Source organism: Crotalus tigris, unplaced genomic scaffold, assembly GCF_016545835.1.
Source record: "Crotalus tigris isolate CLP2741 ecotype Arizona unplaced genomic scaffold, ASM1654583v1 scf7180000024310.2302065, whole genome shotgun sequence".
In the NCBI taxonomy this organism is placed as follows: domain Eukaryota; kingdom Metazoa; phylum Chordata; class Lepidosauria; order Squamata; family Viperidae; genus Crotalus; species Crotalus tigris.
The window spans coordinates 1,198,866-1,204,942 of record NW_024100482.1 but is presented as its reverse complement, the minus strand read 5'-3'; positions in this window follow the sequence as shown (position 1 = coordinate 1,204,942).

Sequence of the window (6,077 nt, the reverse complement as noted above, 5' to 3'; positions counted from 1 at the left end):
TGGAAGGGACCTTGGAGGTCATCTAGTCCAACCCCCTGCTCGGGCAGGAAACCCTACACCATTTCGGACAAATGACTGTCCAGTCTCTTCTTAAGTTGTCCAGTATGGCTGAACTTAGGATCTATTATTAAGAAGAAATGACACTAATATCCTCTTCAATCGTATCAGTACCTGTCCCTCTCAAAATGAGGATTCACAAATACCCAATCCAAATTTTGGGCTATCTCTGGCAGCTCAAATAAGCCAGGTGGGACAGAGATCAAACCACAACTCGCTGAGGGTATCTCTTGAAGGACACTGTCCACTTTCTCAGTGTACACATATTCAAACTTTTCCCATATAATACTACGTTATATGTAGTGTTACATATAACACTAGATATTACCCTTCATATTTCTCTCTGGATGGTATATAGCTGGGGGGCCATTTGAGAAATTTGAAAGCTTTTATATTCCAAAAGTCAGCTATACCCTCCATAGAATCAGCCTCCAAAGTGCTGAAAAATCCCCAATTGCCATCTGGACACTGAATGGATCCATCAAGTGTCTAAGGGAAAGATAAATCTAACTGGTCCGATCTCCCTATAGAGGTTTGTGGTACCAGTCAATATATAATGACTTGGGGCAAACCATGCTTGTTATGAAATCCCAACTAGCCTAAGTACCTTAGGGAAAATAAATGGAAATCACCCAGTACTACCAACCAAAATGTCTCACCTAAATCATCTTGCAGTTAGGTTGTCCTAATTATAACTCAAATCATATTATTGGAAGCTGAAAGATTTTTCATTGTTTATAAACACTAATTTTGGGGGGGGGGGAAATCAGAGTTGTCATAAATGGCATCTACAAGAGTGAAATAATTGGCAATGGAGATGGTAATTTTTTATATAAAACTTAAAAATAAGTTGATAAAAGCAGCAGCATGGCTTGATGCTGACTCTGATTTGTAAGGCATTGCATTAAAAAACATGAAATACTGCTCTTGAGGGTAAGCAAAAGCTACTGAATTCTGTGAGAACCATTTTCTGTATTATATGGATAATATTTAAGTTAATACAGTAATTATTTGGCAGCATTAATTGGAAACAATTTTGGGCAGTAGGCTTGGAACATAATTCCAAGGCACACCCTTTACAAAACAATTCTAAAGTCATTTCTCCACAATAAGAGATGAATGGAGCATTTTACATAGCACTCTTATTGCTGTTTAATTTAAACTAGGGGTGGGAGGAGGAGTGAACGTCGCGGCGGTATGACACATCCTTTGGGGGCTTCCGAAGAATTGTCACTTTTCAGCTGTTTGGGGAGGTCTGCCTGGATTCCAGATAGACCAGAGCCGTCCTATAGGGACAGTGAAGAAGGGAAGCACAGTTTGGTGGCACAAGAGGGATCGCAATCTCCTGGAGAGCTGACAGAAGCTTCCCAGACCAGCAGCTGTCAGACGGCCATTGCAAGCCGTCACAAGCTGGGCGGTCGCTTGGAAGAATCAGAAAGCAAAATTGGAGGATCTCCTGGATGAGATGATTAAGAGACTGTAAAAGGGAAAAAACTTTCTCTTAAATGCTGGAAATCGCAGGGGGAAATAAGACGAATTTGAAGCCGTGGAGAAAGGGGGGGGAGCAGATTTTTAAGCTGCTCCTTTCCCGGAATTGTAGCAGCGAAAAGAGTGGAAGGCAAAAAAGGCAATAAATTAATAAATCAATGTAAAAACTGTGTAGAATTTGAAAAGCCTGCTGAAAACAATTGGATTGATGGAACTGATCTGAGAGTAAACTACTGCTGGAGGTGTGGATTGTTCTTTTTTTTAAGTGAGTTGCCTCTTTTTTTTGTATTTTTCTTCTTGTATTTGACTGGGAGTACTTTGGAAGCTGTAATGCCAAGGAGAAGACTAAGTGACCTTGAACAACATCTGCTGGACTTACTGATAAGAAGTTAGACATTCATTGCATTTATCACAGTGACTGTTTCTTGTTTTGGTGAATGGTGGACTGTTTCACGGAGGCTTTATCTTCGATCTTTTTTTTTTTGATTAAGGCATGAAGAGCCTGAAACAAAGAAGTGTAACCTGCCTTTTTTTTTCTGCCTTTGGATTTTTGATGTGGGATATTTTTCTCATTTTCGTTTCTTTTCTCTTCTTCTTGGAACATATTGGGATTATAATATTTCATTGATATTTGGATTATAAATCATTGGAGAAGATGAAGAAGATTACAACACACTTAACAACAGCTGCCTCAACATTACAGAGTCCGGTGGTGCAGGGAACAGTGGACTCTACAACACAGCAAGATAAATTTAACATGGAATTGAAAAATACGATTCAGGCACTACATATAGACTTCAAGGAAGGGATAGCAAATTAGAAGAGGAACTAAAAGACGTCAAAGAACTGGTGGGGAAAAATGAACAAAGATTGCAACAAGCGGAAGGGAAAATTGACTCAACAGATAAGAGAGTAGAGGAGATGGACCATCAACTGACATTAACAGATAGGAAGCAGGAAAAAGCGATTATCTCTCTAAAGATGGATAGAGCTGATTATTACTTAAGATTCCAAAATGTTGAAGAAAAGGGAGAGAATGTAGCAGACGTGATGTTAGCAGAAGCACTGGAGGAAAGCAAAGAAAACATAATTAATGATATAGATGAGATATTCAGAATACATACTAGATATGCAACGAGAAATAAGCTCCCTAGAGAGGTTCAGATAAGATTTACTAAAAAAGCATTAAGGGCAGATATACTACAGAAGCTGAGAAATGTCACAATAAAATATAAAGGAAGAGAGATAGTGATATTAAAGCAGATTCCAAGAAGAGTGAGAGACTTGAGAAAGGAGTATCAATTTTTGACGAAAGGCTTAATTGAAAAAGGGATAAATTTTAGATGGTTAATACTAGAAGGAGTAATGGTAAACTGGCAAGAACAAAGACATAGACTAGACACATTAGAGAAAGCAGAACTTTTTTATGATCACTACTTTGGACAGCAAGAAGAAGAAAGGCTGAGAGGGGAAAGAGGAAATAGACACCAAGGAGATGAGATAGAGAAGCAAAGGGGTGAGTATAGCAAAGAACAGGAGGAAAGGGCATTGGGAGAAGGAGCAAGAGCAAAAGAGGCAAAAGAACAAAGAGAGATGAGAATGACAAGATCAGCCAAAACTTTAAATAAATAATTACGGAAGAAGAGATAAAAGCAATCTCAATAAATATAAATGAATTAAACTCGACCATAAAAAGGAAAAGAACACTAAATAAACTGGGGAAATTAAAAATGGACATAATTTGTTTGCAAGAAGTTCATATTAGGAAACAACATAAATATCTATTAGAATATCCAAAATTGGGAGAACTGTATACTTCACTTGTGGATCAGAGTAAAAGAGGTGTGGCACTATATATTCAGAAAGCAATACAAACTAAAAAAGCAAAATCCTTTCTTTTTCTAAGAATTTTTGAAGGTATTTCTTTTAAAATTATAACATCTTGAGTTGCAATTTGAAATCTCTGCTTATAAAAAGCCTGTAAAATTTCATTACAAAGTGATCTCCTAGAAAATAAATAACCACATCTCGTGGCAAATTCCTCTGCCTTGCAACCCTTGAATTAACCCTAAAAACTTTTTCCGTCTCTCTCAGTATTTCTTCAGGCTCAGCCCTCAAAATGAAAGCTATATCTTTTACCACCACTTGTCTCAAATCCTCTTGCGTGTTTTCCTTCATTCCCCTTATTCTTAAAGCAAATTCCATGTCTCTATATTGTAACATAGTAATTTCATCCTGTATTATTTCCGCCTTATTTTCTACTTTATCAATTCCATCTTCCAGTTTTTCAAAATTTTCCACATCATCAATACGATCATCCAGATGATCTATATGACCAACAAACTTTTGAAACGCAGACGCAATGTCCTCTCTCAGTTCCCTAATTTTATTTTCAAGAAATTCCTCCATCTCTTCTTTAATCTGTCGTGCCTTATTTCCCAAGGCATCCTGTAAATCTTTAAGTATACATGCTGGTAACGATGGAGAAGGTGGTGGTAACTTAAAATTAACTTGCTGAGCTGTCTGCATTACCGGGAAGATCGAGGCTTTAGAAACAATAGAAGCTCCGAGACGCTTTGAAGCCATTTTATTTTTAAGACCACTTGTTAAAAAGTCTGCTAAAATCTTATAAAATCAACAAATACCAAAAAAGGGGGGAGGAAAAAAGACAAAAGCCCCCTTAAAAGAAAAAAGAAGATTCTTGCATTTTATATAAATACAAAATCTGTTACATTGTTTCAAATAGAGGTTCCGGTCCTTTCACTCAAAGAATCAACATCTCAGCGCCATTTTTCACCACTCTTAATTGAAAAAAAGGAAAAGATAAATTCTTTTCCAGAGTTAAAGTCTCGAAATAATCACCATTTTAATCTCTCCTGGTCAGCTCTGTCTGCTTTAAATTTTACTCACAAATTCATTTTAAGCGCAGATGTGGAAGCAGCGTCTAGCTTTGCCCTGGATAAAAATCAGGGCAAAGGCATCCTGGAATGTGGAGGATACCTCAGACTCTGTGGGAGTTCTCACCCTCCGACCACCAAAAAGAAAGCTTTGGGGTCTCGGGAAGCTCTACCACTATCTGAGGAAAGCTCACCTCCTCCCCTTTCTACTGGGGAGAGAGGTTCCAAGCTGCGAGACAGCTGTTGCTTGCTGTCTCAGCTGGCTTTGACATATCCCAGGGCGGACAGCTGAAAAAAGCCACCATCGGTACCTCCGTCACCACCAGAAGAAAGGATTTTGCTTTTTTGGCTGATGAGCTCAAAAAATGACAGGTCCGGTTCAGATGGGAGATACCGGCTGGAATAGCTGTGAATTATGCGGGGATATATCATAGATTTAATACAATTTCAAAGGTGAAAGATTTTTACACTTCTGTTTGAAGGCGGGCTCTCCATCATCTTTACGACCTGAGATTACAGAAGAAAAGTTGGAAGGGCAGCTGGTTGAAGGTGCTATGTTATTGGATGTAGGAGACATACAGCCTGAATCTCTGCAGCAGTCTCTTGTGACAGAAGATTTTTTAAAGAAACCGAGAATGACTCGTGCAGCCTATAGACATAAAGTAAAAGAACAGCAGAAGGCGGATGTTGGAATAAAGAAAAGGAAATGGTGAACTTTTGTAGTAGTTTTTTGAGATAGAAGATGTTTTAAAGGAATAATGAATGATTTGTGTAATTTGCAGATGTAAAGAAAAAGAACAATAAATATTATGTTTTAAAGGAATAGTGAATGATTTGTGTAGTATGTAGATGTAAAGAAAAAGAATAATTAGTGGAAAAGTTTAAATATTTGGGAGTACATATATTATAATTTTTTTAATTTAAAGTGTATAAAAATAATTATGAGATATTATGGGTAAATGTGTAAAAGAATTTAAATTCTAATGATCTCTGCTGGTGAGAATTTTAGTGATTAAGATGAATGGTTTGTTGAAACTTCTTAAGTAGGAGGGTATTAATAGATTTATTTAGGGGTGGGGGAAAAAAAGCAAATAGCCAAGTTTATCGAATGTAAGTTTGTTGGTTGGGTTATACTGGAAGGAAAATTTTGTGTTTATTATAGATGAATGGTTGTTTAAAAGATATATACACTTCAGCGTGGAGAAGATGGATAAATTACATGTAGAGTAAATAGAGTTGATATGGGATTAAAAAGTATTATTTAGATTATGAATAATTTTTAGTTTTTAATTTGGAATTGCTTATATTGTTATTTTTTTCCTTTTTGTTTTTTTTATATTTTATTTGCTTAAATTTGTTTTGTATTCGAGTTAAAGTACATTATTGATTTTGTTATTTGTATAGTTGGATAAGTTTATTTACAATTTGTTTGTTTATTTGTAACCCTATAACCAGCTCTGGGAAGTGAGGGGGGGAGGGAGGGAGGGGGTTATTTTAGGGGGGGATATTGTTAAAAACTTGTATAAAACTTTTCAATTAAAAAAAGAAAGCAATACAAACTAAATTGATATATTCAGACAAAGAAGGACGAATCTTAATGGTGGAAGTAATTATGAACTGTAAAAAATCATTATT